The 18,618-nt window shown below is 43.9% G+C and overlaps 1 protein-coding gene and 1 long non-coding RNA gene across 4 annotated transcripts in view; one reads left to right on the top strand and one right to left on the bottom strand.

Annotated features, from left to right (window-relative positions):
* Positions 1 to 578: 578 nt before the first annotated feature.
* LOC310677834 lies at positions 579 to 18,332 on the bottom strand. Of its 2 annotated transcripts, XR_014511483.1 has the most exons (3): positions 18,207 to 18,299; positions 13,487 to 13,643; positions 579 to 852 (listed from the first exon to the last, which is right to left on the bottom strand). It is a non-coding gene; the product is annotated as an uncharacterized lncRNA (long non-coding RNA). The 2 variants fall into 2 exon arrangements; XR_014511482.1 differs by lacking the exon at positions 13,487 to 13,643 and having other exon boundaries at positions 18,207 to 18,332.
* Positions 18,182 to 18,618, top strand: part of TC2N (tandem C2 domains, nuclear) — a 35,881-nt gene continuing 35,444 nt past the window's right edge. The window contains exon 1 of one of the 2 annotated variants that reach the window (XM_083437499.1): positions 18,182 to 18,285. The gene's annotated coding sequence lies outside the window, so the exon portion shown is untranslated. The remainder of the gene's footprint in view (positions 18,286 to 18,618) is intronic. The other variant, XM_083437498.1, reaches the window with a different exon arrangement.

Genomic DNA, 18,618 nt, shown 5'->3' with positions numbered 1-18,618 from the left:
TTTCAGCCTGGGTTCTTTTCTGCCTTAAAACTTTGGGAAGAATCATGTAGTCACACATGGCCAAGAGAACTGAAGGGAAAGACAGTGGGTCAGTGATGGAGCATCTGTTTTGCAAGCAAAGGGTCCCAGGTTTAATCCCCAGCATCTCAAGGTAGTGTTAAGGATACCCTCTGCCCTGTCTAAAACCCTGGAGTCATTGCCGGTTAGTGTAGACTAGCCTTTCTCAACCTTGGGTCCCAGCTGTTGTTGGACTGCAACTCCCATCATTCCTAGCCAGCATGGCCAGTGATCATAGATGATGGGAGTTGTGGCTCAAGAACATCTGGGGGCCCAAGGTGGAGAAAGGCTGGTGTTGACGATGTTGAGCCAGGTAGACCAGTGGCCTGACTCAATTTCCTATATGCTTGTTGAAGAGCTCACCCACTATCCAGGGCCATGTGCTTGTAACATGCCATAGACATTTGATGCTGAAATCTGAAAAATCCCACTGGACATGCTCAAGCCACTGGGTTCACATGTTGCATCTTTTTGGATCCCAGCCACTACCAGGCACTGGGTTTTGATGGAAAGATCACTAGTACTGTTTAAAATAGTTATTGTAAAATATACAGGGCCTGGTTCTCCATTTACAATTTGGGCTCCGTTTATAAGTCTTGTGATTTATAATCACAAGACAGTCTGCCGTAGATAAGGAGCTGCGCTATGAAATCAAACACATGCAGGTCACATTTCAGTAGCTCCGAGAAACAGTCTGCATTCTGAACACCAAGAAGAGGCTTCTTTGTTCTCTTCTGTTAGTAGGGAAAGCAATACCTAGGGTTGTGGCACAGTTCAGTGGTAAAATGCATACACCTGGGGGCAGAGGGAGAAATTCCGTTCAGTTCACATTTAAAAGCAAAACTCGCAAAATTGTACCTAGTGAAACAATATGCTGACTAAAGCACAACCATCTTTCTAAATTCTCACTTCTCCAAATTTTGCAATGCAGTTCACACATCTCTGAATTTTGCCATGCTATTCTCCAGCCAAATAATGCGTACAAAAATGTGTATTCAGAGAAATGCATATATTAGTGAAAATGAAAATTAGTAAAATGCATTGTTTTAGGAGGAAGTGTCTTGCAAAAATGTGTATATTAGGGAAGACAGCATACAAAAATGTGTATATTTGGAGAAATTGGCACAAAAATGCTGATGAATTTTCGTGAGTATTTTTTATTTAAAAAGTCACAGGCTGATGTGGAAACGTAGAGAACTGAATTTAAGGCTGGAAAATGAGAAACAGAGAGAAATAGAAATTGACAGGTTCGCTCATCCTAAGCGCACACAAGATCCCGGTTCAGTTCATAGCTCTCCAATTAAAGGATCTCAGGTACCAGACTAGGAAATATGTCTGTCTGATGCCATGGACTGCTACTACCAGCAGCAGCTGTGGACCATTTGGGATAGAGCATTTCCCTTTGGGGAAAGAGAACCTGTAGCTCTGTATGAACTACACACAGTGGCTCATGCCCCAAATAACCATTTTTATGTTGCATGACATTTATTTGCTTTGGGGAACTTTTTATTCCTTGATTCTTAACCATTTCAAGATGTCAACTATTTCACTCTCTTCTGTTTCTATTAGATTGCTTCCAAGGTTGAGCTGACATAGGATTTAGCTAATGTGAACTAGTTACACGAGCAATCCTAACCACATCTATTCAGAAGCAAGTCCTATTAAATCCAACAGAGTACTCCTAGGCAAGTGGGGTGATGATTGCAGCCTTAGTCTGCTCTCCTAATGCACATCTCAAATAGCACATTTGCTCTGAATTTCAAAGGTAGCTCAGCAGCCAAGACAGCCAGGGCTAGGAAATTTAAGATACGAAGATATTGCCTGTGCCTCACCTGGGAATATTGTGGTTGTACACAATAATGCTCTTCTAAAATCCCAGCGAGGTACAGCAAGAAGATATTTATGGGAGCAAAAAATGGAACCAATTATATTTAGGATACAACTGTGAATGTGGCTCCTAGTTTCCCCCCCATAAAACATGTTTTCTTCTTCCAATATTGTTTGAAGGGTTGATTTCTAGCACCATTAGTGTAACGTGTGCACTTCTAAATAATTTCAACAGATCTACGTAACAATAGTCATGGAATTTATTAATATTATTACTGTATCTTGCTTAGTTTTCACAAAGGTTTTTGAGAGAGGAATAGATTGTTCAGAAATTTAAAACATTAAATTGTTCAAAATTTTAAAATTCAAGTCATTTATAATGCATTTATATGCTTGGTTAGTTTTCCCTGTGAATATTCCAAAACCATTAGAAGTTGTGTTCTGGGCCCAGTTGTGCTTAACTTATAGGCTGTGCAACATGTTAATATTAGAGGATCAATCTCCATGTTTAAATTTCAGTGTTTTAAGCTCCACAAATTCTTCTGTGAAACAAGCAACCTTGTGTGGATCCAAAGAAAATATGGTTTGCATATCTAGGTTGGGACTCTCAATAACCTCTACATTAAATGATTAAATATGGTTTCATAGAATATATCGTTTCAACATAGACTGACAATTATTTCATGGGACCAGCACACCAAGAAAACATATATGTACATAACACAAACACGATTTAATATTCTAGCTTGAATATTGCAATGAACAAGCTTGAAGTATTCTAAAAAGTATTTTTCAGATGGGTTTTTGCCACAATGGTGTCCCCAAGTATAGCACTTTATCCAACACAGGGGTGAAATGGTGATTATTCACTTACATGCAACGAAGGAAAGAGGTGATCTTGAGGCACCGGCGACATGGAGGCTGTTCCCCGTTCCTAGTGACCCGTAGCTGTTGAGAAGCCTGTTCCTATCAGAACCTCTTTCCCCAGCATTGCCCTATCATGGGCCCGGTCTGGGTCAATATAATCCATTCTCACCATCAACAACACATACATCTTCATAATCCAGATGGTCATCATTTGATACTGCAATGTAACTAGTTTCCAACACAAAGAGGATAATGTAATTTACACTACATGTCTTTGGCGTTTCTGATTCATACACAAATCCTTACTAATTTGTATCTGAACCGAGCTTTTTTTTAAAAAAAAAAAAATTCTTGCATTATTTTTTAAAGATTGTGAAGGAACACAGCATTGAATATGCCAATGTGGAAATGTTCTTTAAACTGTTTGTACAAAAAAAAAATCCAATAAAATTATAAGTGATTTTTTTGATGTGAACGTTATTCTTTTTTTAAAAAAAAAATGAAGTTACAACAATGCCCAGGGGTTTATTACTTTAGTATTGTTCTGTGCACCCCAATTTCCAAGAGACTCCAGGGTGTTCCAGAACTTACCCAGGGTTCAGTTTCCTTGGAATGAAGGTTAATGGAGACTGTGGTTTTATATATATATATAGGTAATATATAGGATATGTATTACACATATACACAACCTGAGCATAGGACGGGGTGGGGGGCTCACAGCATTAACACCCCCAATAGATCTTGCTTCTTCATTACAGTTTCAGGGAAACCCCAAGCTACAGCTCTGGGTCAGCAGACAGCAAATCACGCCTCTGTCTCCAGCTTCCAGCACCAGTCCAATGCACACATATAACACCCCTATCTTGGCCAATGTCAGGGACTGGACTGAAGAGGAGGGCAGGAATCGCCCCCTCCTTCTCCTCTGCTTCCCGAGGAGGGGGAGGGGGGAATCGCCCTCCCCTTCTCCAGTGGTTTCAAGAGAAGAGGGAGACAGGATTGTATTACAGCAGAACAAGGAGCTGCCAAGTTATGAGGCGTTAGGAGGAGGGAGGGGAAGAACTGCCAGCAGAGACATCCTCGGAGAGCATAGAAGCACCACCATCCCTGCATACTTGCCGCTCACTTAGAATTCAAGAGCAAAGGGCTCAACAACATTTGACTCCACGGGCTGTGGATGGGGAAAGACGTGGAGGAGCTCAGGGTGAGCAACGTCACTATGGAGTTAAGGACTGGATTCTTTGTCTTGCACCACAATGACTAAATAAAACCACAAATACAAATTTTAACCACAGTCCCAGCTTGGGTGCAACAGAAAACTGAAGTTAGTGTAAACCAAGAAGTGAATGCTTTCGTCTTCCCCTTGTACCTGAGGCGGTGTGTGTGTTTGCATCCAAGACTCAAGCACACTCATTCTCAGACATGTGATGTCTTAAATAAGATGGCCATGTAGCCTCCTTTACAGAGGATTGTCCTCTATTGCTGAAGTCACACCTGTTTGCTTTGGCTTTGGGCACTTGAGGTCCATTTTTTTTGAGGGGGGTACAGTTTATATTTGTAATTTTAAGTTGTTTAAGGTGTTTTTAATATCATGTAATACTGTGTTTTAACATTAATGCTGTGTTTTAATTGTTGTAACCCACCCTGGGGCCACAGGGTGAAGGGCAGGCAACAAATTGTAATAGTAATAGTTGAAGGGCTATTGGGTCCAAGTGTGGTTTAAAGACAACCCCAAGAAAAGTGTTGGGCTTGAAGTTGCTCATCAACAATTAGCACCTGAATAAAAGTTAAGCAGGTATGCAAATCACCCGGTCACAGCTTTCCTCAGTAGGAGATGTATTGCATTTCTATTTAAATTATAATAATTATTTCTAAATATGATTCCATACACATAAATGAGCATGCACAAATATTAAGCAAACCCATACCCACTTTTCTATTGTAACCTGCGCCTTTAAACTTGCTAAGCGATTTATCTACAGCAGCAGTGGGGAACCTCTGAGGTCTCCCCATTTGCCCATTTTAGCCAAGCTGAGCATTTCTCAGTGTTGGGCAGGTAAAGAATTGGCTCCCTGACCAAAGTGGATCTGCAAAGCTCTGTATCTTTACAAGCCCACAGTGACTGTCAATGCCTGCAAAGGCACAGTGCTCTGCAAGCACCAAGAGTCAGCCGACTGTTGACACTTGCAAAGCCCTGTGCCTTTGCCCACAAGGTTTGATTTCAAACTGCACAGGCAAAGAAAAATACAGTATGTCAGCTTATGTCCCCCGATGTCCATCTGTGAGAATGATCCATGGGGCTTGGGGGAAACCTAAGGATCTGGCCCACCAGTTGGAAATCTCCCCCCCCCCCAAATCTAGAGATGGGGTAAAGAGGTAGCCAAGTTTGCTGATGATACCAAATTGTTCAGGGTCGTTAAAGCAAAAAGAGATGGCAAGTAGCTTCACATGGATTTCTTCAAACTGGATGAGCAATAAAATGGCAATTGCAATTTTTTTTTATCATTGTGATTATCTAATACCATGTAAACAAGTGTAAAGTGATGCACATTAGGGGGATGGGAATCCTAATTTCACATTTACACTAAAGAGGTTTGTAGTGGCTGGCCATATATGAAATGCAGGAGTCATACTGGATAACTTGATGAAGAGGACAAGTCAGTATGCAGCAGCTGTGAAAATGGCAAATTCCATAATTTCTTGGATCTCACAGTACAGTAGTGCCTCGCAAGACGAAAATAATCCGTTCTGCAAGTCTCTTCGTCTAGCGGTTTTTTTGTCTTGCGAAGCAACCCCATTAGCGGATTAGCGCTATTAGCGGTTTAGCGGCTATTAAAGGCTTAAGGGATTAGCGGATTAGCTGCTAAAAGGCTATTAGCAGCTTAGTGCCTTAGAAAAAGGGGGTGGGGAGCGAAAAAAAATTGCAGGAACTCGCAAGACATTTTCGTCTTGCAAAGCAAGCCCATAGGAAATTCATTTTGCGAAGCACCTCCAAAATGGAAAACCCTTTCGTCTAGCGGGTTTTCTGTCTTGCGAGGCATTCGTCATGCGGGGCACCACTGTACTAAATACTGGAAGAAAAAATCCAGTCTGTCTGCATGACAGATTCACCACTGAATTCTTTTCCAATGGAATGCTCCCCTGTGAAGATTTACTAGCGTAAATTTGGAATGCTGTATAGTCTTAATCACACAGACTACTAAACAAAACCAGCTCATACGTCACGTTGTGTTTTTTTTAACCACTCCCCAGCTAACTCTTATGCGTGACTGTGGTAACACATGTCCTGCCAACATGACATTCATTGGGACACATTAGACTTGACAAGCTATTCACAGCGCTGATAAGGATCTTTAGCCATTTCAAATGCAAATGAACATTTCTCTTGCAAGATTCAAGTGCCACCCGTGTTTCACAGAACTTCCCTGTACTGCACACCAAACAGATTAATTCAGAAGCGTGCCCTTGCCGAAAGGTGCCTTAATAAAGACAAGGAGATGCAGAACCAGATGTTCTAACTAGCCTCCTCCAGGACATATGACGACTGACTTATTCTCATGGCAAAAAAAGGTTGAAAGTTGAATGCCTCTGGTGATAAACCTGTAAAGTCAGTTTCAGCTCTATAAATAGGTATGGTTATCAAAGGCTCCATGAATGTTTAATGTGCTTTTCAACTTCGGTGAAAGTAGTTAATCTGTAAACTGGTGTAGTGGCTAAGAGGCTGAGCTGTGAATCAGAAAATCTTCCATTCAGATTTCACCTCTGCCATTAACTCGCCTGGTAACTGTAGTCTTAGACAAGTTTTTTTGCAATGTGGGGAATGATACTGATCTGCCTTGCGGGGATGCTGGGAGAATTACTGAGACAATGTACGTGAGCCTTGAATACTCTTAATGCATGATGCAAATGCTAAGTTATTGCTGTTATTTTAAAACAATAATATCTTTAGCTTCATATTTATGTTTGAGGCTTTTTACAATTTGCTGTATTACAATTCAAAATTTCGCAGAAGAGCGAAACACTGAATTCTGCAAACTGGATAAATTTTGCAACTATCTACAGTATACTATTCTGTTTTGAGAATGGGATAAATAAACTAGATCCTTCTGTGCTCAACAGGTAACTTATTCATTTGTTGTTGTTCCTTTAAACTATCTGGAAAATCCCGGCCAAAAATGTTGATTGTTGTAAATTAAAATAATATAATATATTATTTGTTTTTCAGCTTAACCCATTCCTGGCATAAAATTTGTGGTTGTATTTAATGTGTTAGGGTGCGTGTGTGATTGGAACCACACAATGCCAGAAGGAGTTTCCCGTTTGAAGTTGTGATAAAACCACAAGCTGCTGCTAGTACCAGGAAGGCTGCTTCCAACGACTGCCCACATGAACGCAACAGTTCCAGTTCTGATCACCTCCACCCCACATTATAGAAAGGAAAAAGCAGGCATGTTAAATGCAATCATATATTTAATGTTCCTTGAGATGCTGCAACTTGAACTACTCGAGTGCTGCAAATGTGCTGCAAACCCGCTTCAGCTCCAGTTGTGCTGCCATAAAGCATTCTGCAATAAAGCACTACTACTGAGAAATGCAGCAAGACACACAGGGCCAGTCCTCCTTTAAGGCTCCCAGAGAGGAGATTGTGGCTGCTTTGCTCCTTCCTGGTTGTTCTGCTGCACTAAGCCATGGACAAGCCTTGGTTGGAGCTTGTAGTTTGCCTGGATCAGAGGATAGGAACTTCATCTGGCCAGGGTGCCAGATCCTTATCTTCCCCACAGTCCAAGTCTGACAGTCCAATAACACCTGGTGACGTATTTTTGCTTACATTCTTTGTATGGGTGCAGCCATGTCATACCCAGCACGTTGGAGCTGATTGCCAGAGCTTGTACAGAGTCCCGTTTGGCACAGTGCAGCACCAGCAGGATGACCGGGGAGGGGGAAAGTGGCCACAATCCCTTCTTTGGGAACCCACACATTTGCTCATTCGTGTAAAGCCACACGAGCCACACAGTATGAGGCAGTTTCCTACACTCCTATGGCAAAACGTTCCTACGTTCCTAGAATCATAGAATCATAGAGTTGGAAGAGACCACAAGGGCCATCGAGTCCAACCCTCTGCCAAGCAGGAAACAGTTTGGATTTTTCCTATGGCAAAAATCATAAGGGTGGATACAGACATATCTTCAGTTGAATGCTACCCCAGGTAGAACGGGGGTGGGGAGGAAAATGTACAGCTTATCCCTTTCCCCCTGCACACCTGTCTCACCCCATCCCTATGGCCGTTCCCCTAAATCTGCTCTGGAGGGTTGAATAACCCCATGGAACAGAATGGGAGGAGATGGTGCATGTGGCAGAGAGGATTGCCAAAAATCAACACCTCACCCTTCAGCGCACAACAGAGTCCCATCTATGAATGGAAGGAACCTTCTACAAGCAGAGGGAGATGTCTGCACCAAATCTATTAAACTAGCTTATTGTCAGGAGCTCACTAAGTTCTTTGGGAATTGTTTTAGAGAGGTCAGGGGTTGGGGAGATGCATTTAGGCAGGACTACCTTCCAACAGGTTGACTTCACCCCTAAAGGTCACTTCTCCATGGTCTCCTAAGACAGATGGATACCAACAGCAAGCCTGTTCCGATAGGGAGCAGGCAAACTATTAGGAATAGATAGAATTCAGAGCAGATAAATCAATCAATCAATCAATCAATCAATCAATCTATCAATCACAATTTTCATCCAAGTGGTGACTTGCACGCACACTCCTCAAAGGGAAATTGTAGCTACTGCTGAAGAACTCCAGCATTTAATACTTCCAAAATTGGTAGTGTAATGCGCCAATAGTTTCCCCCTCCTTTCCTCTGGGACAGTTTCTGTTTGTTTGTTTTTGCAAGAAAGAGTACATCATGTTTGGTAGAACATACCAGAAGGCAAATTATCTATGCCACATATTTCAAGGGGAGACAAGAACAGCTAAAACAAGTACCTGACAAGACCTAAGTCAGCCAAGAGGATCTGCAAATAGATGCAGATCTCCACACATGTAGTCAGTTCAACATAGGCATCAGAATGCACCTTCATATCCTGATGGTCCTAATGAACTGGTTGGCTGCCAAACTTATTCAGGGGTATGCCAACACTCATCAGCTATATACAGCAAGTTGCCTGCAGCTATAGCTGGGCTGCAGCCCACACACATTTCTGGTATTGAAATCTGAAATGAAGGAAAACAAAAGCGGTCCTTGAACAGGAGTCCTTCCCCACCCCAGCCCTACACCATTTCCCTGTTATTATTCTGAGACAAACATTTCCACACTTGGATTCACCATCAATAGGCCCTAGCATTCAGTCACTCCCTGTCTTCCTTCTAAACTTGTAGTGCGTTAAGCATTCAAACAGTACGATTATGCTGAGTCACAGGCTAAAAGGTAAGAGAGTTTGCCATGCTGTAGACACCCTCCTGAGACACCTTCATGTGTCATTACTACCTGTTATGTGTAGGCAATGACCACCTTATTCTCTCAAGGATCTTGAGGCATTTAATTGCTTTTAGGTTATCTGTATTCTCCTCTTCTAAATCTGAACTACACCAGCTCTGTATTTATTTGTTTCCAAACTGTTGCTTCTAGTTGTTTTAGAGCATGTTGCTGGTGTGCATTTGCTTGTTTTATTGGGTATGCTCTTCTTGTTAGCCACCTTGAGACCTTGCTGAAAAGGTGGGATAAAGGACATCCACTTTTAAAGTGGGTGGAATTATAATTGGTGGAATTGTAACAGGATGGACTTGCCCACATGGAAACTGAAGTTACTCATGTTGGAGGGAAGCTGCGCAATGGATGGACACACATACTACCCATATTAAGCATTATAATTTGATGGAATTATAATTGGTGGAATTATACCAGGAGACTGCCCATCTAGTCAACACTGTCTGCTCTAACTGGGAGATTCCTTCCAGGGTTTTGTGTGAAGGCTGTTATTTCATATTACATGCTACATGATCCTTTCTTTTAACCAGAGATACTGGGGAATGATCACAAGAAGTTCTGCATAGGAAGTTCTGCAAATTATGTGCCACAATCACTGAGTTACAGACGAGCCCCAATACTGAAAATAAATATTTATTTTGTAGACCTTTGCAGCTCTCTCATAGGTGATTGCCAAATTCCTTTTAGTCCAAATGAAATGTGCTAGCCTGGCACATTGCTGGCTAATACTAAAGACCCGTAGTTGGCATACTTGCAGGGACTGAGCTACTGCAGGGACTGCGAAATGGGCAGTAAAGAGTCACTTAAGTCCTTAACTGGAGTGTGAACCAAGGTTCTTCTCTGAATACAATGGACTGAATCTTTCGACACCCACTGACATTACGCATTATGTCAGGGCATAAGCACACTGAAAGTCACATTGTCAGCTCTATCAAAATGAATACCTGCTCATCCCTGGGTTAAAAGCAACAACCGGCCGCTTTGAGGTTATGCATCAAAACAATTATTCTGACAGATGAATACAAAGGAATACACCTTTAGGCAGCTGGGTGTTTGCTCTTTTGGAAAGGTACAGCCTTCATGGCAAATAAAATTACTTTCTATCAGAGAACAAACAAGGAAACAACGTCCCTCATTATTTTGACTGGCATATTAGCACCATCAAAATATCACTGATGCTTCTGAGTTATTTCTTGAATAATTTCAAATAATCCAGTCGTTTGAAGAATAAATGCTATAGACTGTAGTACAGGTTGCAGCCCAGTCCTTATGCTAACATGCAGGAGATAAAACATGATCTGCAGTCCGTGTGTACAAGATAATTCAGCTTACACTTGGACTAGAGCACCACCCTATCAAGGGAGTGATTTGCAGTTTTTTGTATGTTATCATTGCACAGGCACAGATCCTGAGCTTTTTGATCCAAAGTGAGTTATATTATCCAAGCACATGTAACATTTTTCATGAAGTGTGGGATCTAAAGTGTGTATCAAAGTTTAAGAGACTGGACTTGCATAAAGTAAGAAAAATGCTGTAGATTCTTTTAAATTAGCAAGTTTATTTTGAGATGAATTTCAGTGGAAATGAGACCCATGCAAGAGTCTCAAGGCTCTGTGAGGTTTTTCCCCCCAGAGAAAGAATACACATGTACCATTCTTAGCAGTTATGATGGATTGACCCTTCTTCCATAACAGGAAAAACGACTTACATTACTGGAGCATTGTAAACAGATGCACAACACAATGCAAGAGACATTGCAAAAAGAAAAAAGGCTGCTCTTTTTGCAGTCAGTGAAGGTGAACTTTGTCCAAAATCTGAATTAAACAAGAAAATTTGTTGTACAGCAGGATTCCCCCCTTATTTTACATTTTCACTCTATTTTTAGACATCAGCCTTCCACTCTACCTTTGATATAGGGTGTGATAAAAACAAACAAGTGAACAAGTAAATAAGTACATTTTCCCTAAGATATACCGTACTTTTCGCACCATAACACTCACTTTTTTCCTCCTAGAAAGTAAGGGGAAATGTCTGTGCGTGTTATGGAGCAAATGCCTATGGATGGCGGGGGGATCTGCTGCAGTCGTGAGCAGAGGATCCATGGTTCCCCTTCCTTCCCTCCTCCGTGGCTCGCTTTGAAACAGCAAAGCGGGAGAAGAGCCGCTGAGTGCTTGCTTCAAAGTAGCAATTCGGGAGAGGAGAGGAGAGTCCGGTTGGCTCCTTTAAAGCAACCATGTCCCTCTCTCCTCCCCACTCAGCTCGCTAAATAGCAGCGAGGTTTTTCAGATCACTAAGCGCTAAGCCGGGGAGGTGGGAGAGAAGCAGAGCCTGCTTGCTTCAAAGGAGCAAAGCGGGAGGGGAGAGGAGCCTTCTCCTCTTATACCCCTCTTCTGGATTATTAGCAGCATCCTTCTCCACACACCCCACAGGTGTTCCTTCTCCCCTTAAACCCCTCTTCTGCATTATTAGCAGCATCCTTCTCCACGCACCCCACGCATGTTCCTTCTCCTCTTATACCCCTCTTCTGCATTATTAGCAGCATCCTTCTCAGCACACCCCACGCGTGCTCCTTGTCCCTTGAGTGCTTTTCCTTCCCTCCCCACCTAAAACGTGGTTACAAAGCACGGATCTACATGGATCCTCAGGATTTTTGCACTGGGTCACCCCAAATTCACCATCAGATCACATAGCATGTCCATGGCTACAGCTTGCACCAAAAAAAGCACACACCCACTGTTGCCTGGGGCCGCAGTGGTGCAAAAATGTGGTTACAAAGCATGGATCCACATGGATCCTCAGGATTTTTGCATTGGGCTACCCCAAACTCACCGTCAGATCACATGTCTGTGGCCACAGCATGAACCACAAAAATCATACATCCACTGTTTCGTTTAGATTTTTCCCCCCTTGTTTTCCTCCCCTAAAAACTATGTGCGTGTTATGGTCGGGTGCGTGTTATAGAGCGAAAAATACGGTAGATGTTTTTCTTGGAAAGATATATGGGAATAGATATATTTCTATGGGAATAAAGATGTTATTTTTTTTACATGTGCACTTGCATTCATGTCTTGCTATTTTGTCTTCCTCTTAAGGTGTATTTTACAATCAGCTTAAGCAACGGATCAGAGAAGGCCAACAAGTGAAATATGGGGGACTGTTTAACCCAGCAGCTCAGAGGCTGATGCTTTTGCGCACACTACTGTCATAGAGCGGTGGAGATCCTTAAAAAACTAGATGTCAGGGCTGTGGTCAGCAGAAGGGAGAGAGTCAGGTGGCTAGGAAAAGGGACCCCAGACTGAAGAGTAAGCAGAACTGGAGGACACGCAAGCAGAAGTCCGCCCACCTTTCACCTGGTGGATGGCATTGCGGTCAGGCAGCCGGGTCTCACAGTTTACCGGCCTAAGGGACAATACCTCTTCCCTGCATCACGGCTGGCCGCATCATAATTGCTGGGGTTCTGCCCCCTGTGGGACAGCCCCAGTCAATCAGCTGGCAGGGTGGGTGTGGCCGCAGGCGATTTAACCACAGTGCAGCCGGCTGGCACCCTCTTTCTTGCCCCATTGCCAGATCTCCCTACCCACCCACCCTCTTTTTATGCTTTGTTCTGATATGACCTTGCTATGGACAATTGTCGGTCACCATATTGTTGGGGCCGGGTAGGAATTTTTCCCACTTGGCAAATTGGCACCGGCCACTTGGTTTTCACCTACTTAGTAGCAATCGTCACAGCTTTTGTGAGAGTGTGAAGCCTTCCGAAGCCTGGGCGTGGGCTAGAGCCATGTCACAGCCCCTATGGGGACCCCTTGGGGTGCCCCTATTTGATGTAAGTCATAGGGCACCCCTTATCAGTGCTTTACCCTAAAGTGGACTCCCTGCAGATGGACAGGAGTCAAGATATAGCCTAAGCCAATGCCTAAGCCAAACCGCTCACATCTGTAACCAATAAAGTTGTGGCCTATTTGAACCCATAAACCAAAATACTTCGTGTTTTATTGTTCTCCTGGTAACTTTGTGGCATGCAAGGCAGGTCTAGATAACAAGCCCAGGGGTCAAGATCACAGGACAAACCAGAAGGCAGACACAGATAACAAGTTGGGAGCAGGACCAAAACTATGCAGTGCATTGGTACTCAAGAAGACCTTGTTGATCAACTGGGAAAGGATGTCCTTTACACTACTTCCTGTCTAGGGTGGGGGAGCCTGTGGCTAGCTGGGGCAAGTGGAGCCACAACAAATCTGTAAGTTTCCTACCTGAGAAGCTGCGGTTACATGACTCATCACATGAGGCAGTAGTCAGGATTTCCTAACCATCTCCCATATTTCACTTGTTGGCCTTCTCTGATCTGTTGCTTAAGCTCATTACAAGATACACCTTAAGAGACAATGATGGAAGATGTCCACTCTGGCTCTGGAATTGCAATGGGTGGAGAAATGAGCATTTAATTATTTTTTAAACGCTGCCAGGAAGGAATCAAAAGGGGAAGAGACGAGGAAAAGCTGTGGTTATTCTCTTCACTCCTACATGGTGAAGGGGATGAACTGAGAGCTCTGCAGAGCCCAGGGTTTGTGGACACTGTCCCATGCTAAAGGTTTTCGCAGGCTTACCAATATCATCTGGAGGGTAGGGCCATGTGATAAATCGCCAAATCGTTGAAATAACATTGTGATAAGTGTTTCAACAAGGCAATATATGGGTGAACAAAGGTGGAGACTGACAGCTTCCCAGGGGGTAGCTCAGCTAAACTGATACCATAGATACTTTTCAGATGGGTGGGACTCTCTGTCACCGCGAGGAAGCATGGCAAGCCCCCCTGCTGCTGCTGCTGCTGCTGCTGCTGCTGCAGGGGAAATGTGGCATACCGTCCGCTGCTGCAGGCAGGCATGGCGGGACCCTCTGCCACTGGGGGGAGGCCCAGCAAGGTCTTCTGCCACTGCCGATATATATTACGATCTATCAAGATATTTAGCTGGTGATATATTGTGATGTGGAAAACCAGATGTGGAAAACCAGATATTATCCAGCCCTACTGGAGAACTAGATGCTGCCCACAGAACTCAAGCTGGCTAACTGTGGGATAGAGCAAAATCTGTACATAAATAAACACACTTAAGAATCTTATTACAGTAATTCTGCTTTGTTGACTCTGCAATGTTTCCAGTTAAGTTTGTTTTCTCAAATGGCTTTGCAATTCATTTGTATTGTTGCACGTCAATATAAATTTTCACTTTCAGCCTGACTCAACCAAGGAAGCCATGCCAGATGTCCAATGCATTTGTTTCAGATATTCAGGTCATGACCGGGATTGTTTGCCGAGGTGACGGAAATCATTTCTGACAAATGAAAGCATTTCAAGGTCAAGGTATGCTTGTGGGTGGTTTCCCATTCAAAAAGTTCCCTTTCCTGAAACAACTTTTTCAACAATAAGTTGCTAAGAAAAGTATAAATTCTGGGAAACAATTGGAACAGAATCCTGAATTTAACTGCAGTCATCAATGGAAGCAATCTCAGCTTTCGAAACTGAGATTACACGACCCATGTTGCATGCTTTTGGTCCAGGTCAGCCCAAAAGAATGGCAGAAGGCCACTGTGTGATGTGTGAATTCAGTATATAGAGAGCAAAACGTAGATGGTGAGCCCAACATTCTGTCCCACCTCTACCTGTGGAGTCTTCCTAAAAATGGGGGTTTGTGTGTGTGAAATGTTCAACAGTGGGCTCTCAGGAAGTGATGTCAGAAACAGCTCTTCATTTCCAGCCAGCATGCACTTTTCTGTGGCGTCCTTTCCACTGCCTTCAGCTACTATCTGCATCTCATCAGACAGGGCTCCCACCTTGAATTCAGTCACGCTTCCCTCTTCACGGAAGACTCTCCCCCACTCTATCAGCAGCTGGCTCGTTTTATCAAACCACTGGCTCAGCCACTGCTTCATTCTCTCAAGCTGCTCAAGGAGTGTTGCTGTTCTTCCCTTTTTGGCTCAGGCATACTTCCAAGAAACACCAATCCCATTTCTAACACCAGTGTTGCACACAGGGGCATCTTACCCACAGAGGCTAGTGGCGCAGGGCGCCAGGGTACCAAGTTCTGGAGGGCGCCAGGGAAGAGGCGGAGGCTGGTTGAGGCGCCTCCCAGCATCAGCTCGCCACCCTCGCCATGCCGCACCGAAGTAGCACTGTGCCTGGAGCCTCCGTCTGCCATGGCTACTGTGGCATGAAGCAGCCGGCTGAGCCAGGAGGCACCGCATCCAGCCTCCGCCTCTTCCCCACCGGAGGAGCCGCCCTCCAGCCCCGCCAGCAGTGCAATCCTCCCTAAAAAAAGGTGGACAACTCCGAGAAACCGGGGGGGGGGAGGGTACCGGTGGGAGCTTTGCACCACGGTGCCGGATATGCTTAAGACGGCCCTGGTTGCACACCACCCCAATCTCTGAGCCATGCACGATTCCAGGGGTCCTGGTGCTTATTCGGGCTTTGTGTTTCCTTTGGAAACGAGGCACAGGGGAAACCATGTTGTCTTTGTGGTTTATTTACACATGTATACAACCTGAGCCTATGATGGAGGGGCTCACAGCATTACACTACAAGAGGTTCTTGCTTCTCCCATGGCCATAATCCTGGACGCCAGCAGAAATCAGCCATGGCCCTCTGTCTCTCTGCTCAGCTTGCTGCATTCAACAGGCTGCAACTATTTTTCCTCCAACCTACATCACCCTCAACTGCAATCCTGAAAACAACTACTCTCCTTCCAACCGTAAAAATTACTTCAACTAAAGTAGTTAGTTCTATCTTTCTACCTAATTCTGAGTTGAGGGAGGGCCGCAGTCCCATTTATCCTCTGGCACAGAGCCACTTCCGTTGTCCTCCTAAAAACTCTGCTTTAGGAGGTCATTACCAGGCTGGCTCCTAGCTTGTATTTTAACATGTTAAATCCAGTGTCTGTCACCCAGGAATTAGAAGGGGAGTCCAGGCACCCCACAAACCCATAACATCATCATCATCATCATCATCATCATCATCATTTTCTTTTTACAACTTAATATATTTAGGCATTGCTATTATGTTGGAGTGGTCTTGTTTTGCTACCAGTGATAGCACTCCACCACCTAAGGGAATCGGTGAGACAAGCAACAATAAGTTGCTGTGTGTATCCTCACACAGAGCAGGAATGAGGAAGGAGTACCTTTTTTCTGAAGCAGACCTTCCCTGTTCATCAATTCTATTTTTGTCATATCCCTTCCTTATTTTGGGTCTTGTCATGCATTTGTCAAATAGAGTAGCCATTGTCACATAAATGAGCCTGGGGGGTTGAAGGTTGCAGATAAGATGAGAAGATCATTAAGGTATTGAGTAAATGAGAGGAAAGAGAAGTTAACATTTCAGATTTTGTTAAGATAATAGTTCTGGCGAAAGTCTAAAGGCCTGCTCTTGGATATAGTGAAATTGGGGCAGGGAGTTGGATTTGGTAAGTATTTCTTGCTATTGTTCACTTTTTTTATTTTTCAGGAGAGCCACCTCCACCTGGCTAGAGGCAGGATCCTGAGGGGTTATATCTTCTGACCACCACCTTAGTCATGTTACCTCCCATGGGGATAAATTATTGGAATTATCAGGGCTATCACAAGCTTTTTGTCAAGTCAGGATATTGCCCCATAGAATTGCCACATGGATAGTCCTGCTAATAGAAACTGAGCAGGAAATCTACAATGCTATTTTGAAACAGTGAGTTTCTGTAGATGCTTCTAAGAAATAATCCCATTAGGTGATCTGAAATTTGGTGGAGTTTGTCATCCGCCAGAAGCATCTCAAGGTCCGCCTCTCCCCATATAAACTGGACTCTGCAATCATCATCTTGACATTCTTTGTGTGCCTCCAGAGGACGGCAACACGAGAACGGGTCTTTTCTGAAGTGGCTCCCCATTTGCAGAATGCTCTCCCCAGGGAAGTTCATCTGGCACCTTCATTATACATCTTTAGGTGCCAGGCAAAAACCTTCCTCTTCAACCAGACTTTTGACTGATTAATATTCTACAGCCTTTTAAATGTGTTTGTGGAGGGGGGGGTTATTGTTTTGTTTTTGTTTTAACTATTTATTTTGTACTTTTTATTTTGTATCCTGTATTTATTTTGTATCCTGTATTCTTATCTTGTGAAGGGTGCTATAGAAATAAATAAATTAAAATCAATCAATCAATCAATAATCAATCTCTGCTGGAAACTATAATTCACCGTACAAATGAGCCTTTGGCTGTGGTACTCAGAATGTGACCATGCTACAGAATGTGTGCCACTGCTTTTAGATGGCGTAAATAAAAATATCAATGTTAGCTCAGAGGTAGACCTGCAAGCAGAAGATCCATGGTAGGACTGGGAGAGACTCCTGCTTAAAACCCTGGGGGGCCACTGTCAGTCAGCATACACAATACTGAGGTAGATGGACCAACAGTAGGACTCTGTGTAAGGCAGCTTCCTATGTAGGTTCCCCCACTTTGGGTTTACAATTAGGAAACAAACAAACAAAAATCTACAAATAACTGGGCAGGCATGGGGTGTGCATGTGTGTGATCCAGCTTTGCTAAAGCAACCCCTAGTCCCTGAATGTCAGGCTGAACTAGATTTAAACAGGGAAAGCCCTTTTATTCCTCTCACCACCCATGGGCAAAGGAGGAGGCCTGGACAGACCAAAATATTGCAAACATGGAAATTACAGTATTTGCTGTAGTCTAGCTTTAGGGCACACAAGAAAGGCTACGGCATCCGGCTGTTTTTTTGCTCTCTCTCTTTTTTAAGCCCAAGGCTGGTAACCAAAGGAAGTTAGGTTTCGTGCCTCAGGAATCAATTAGAGAACGGAAGAGCAGCTGCTGCACCTGCTTGCAAGCTTCCTGGAGAGGAAGGCCGACCCGTTTCTGTGCAAGAGTTAAAAAAAAAAAACCCAACCAACAACCCTCACAATCCGCCAGGAAACCTGCTGCGTTACTTACGATAGAGGAACAACATTTTCCAGCAATGGGATGTGGCAGAAGGTTGCAGAGGTAGCTGGTGCAGACTCGAGGGGTCTAGGTAAGAGAAAGGAAACACTACCGAGGTAGACAGTTGAGGAAAGTTTTGCGCCCGGCCGAGGGCTAGCAAGGACCGTTGCATTTGCAAAGTGCCTATTGGGAGGGGGAGGTCGTCGCCTTGGTTCGGCGCCAGAAAAGAGGGAAGGGACCCGCCTAAGCCCACCGAGAACTGGTGGCGTTTACGCGTAAAAGGGAGCCAGGGGCAAAAAAAGCATTTCGCGCGCAGCGTAAGGCAGCAGGTGTCGGTTTTAGGAGAGGAAGGGAGAGGTGCATAAAGCCTCCTCAGAGGTGCGCGTTCGCGGGCGGAGTCGGGCACCCAATTAAACTGAGCCGG

This window comes from Podarcis tiliguerta (assembly GCF_965153285.1).
Source record: "Podarcis tiliguerta genome assembly, chromosome: 1".
In the NCBI taxonomy this organism is placed as follows: Eukaryota; Metazoa; Chordata; class Lepidosauria; order Squamata; family Lacertidae; genus Podarcis; species Podarcis tiliguerta.
Note: the sequence above shows the minus strand (reverse complement) of the source record. Positions and strands in the feature narration are given on the sequence as shown.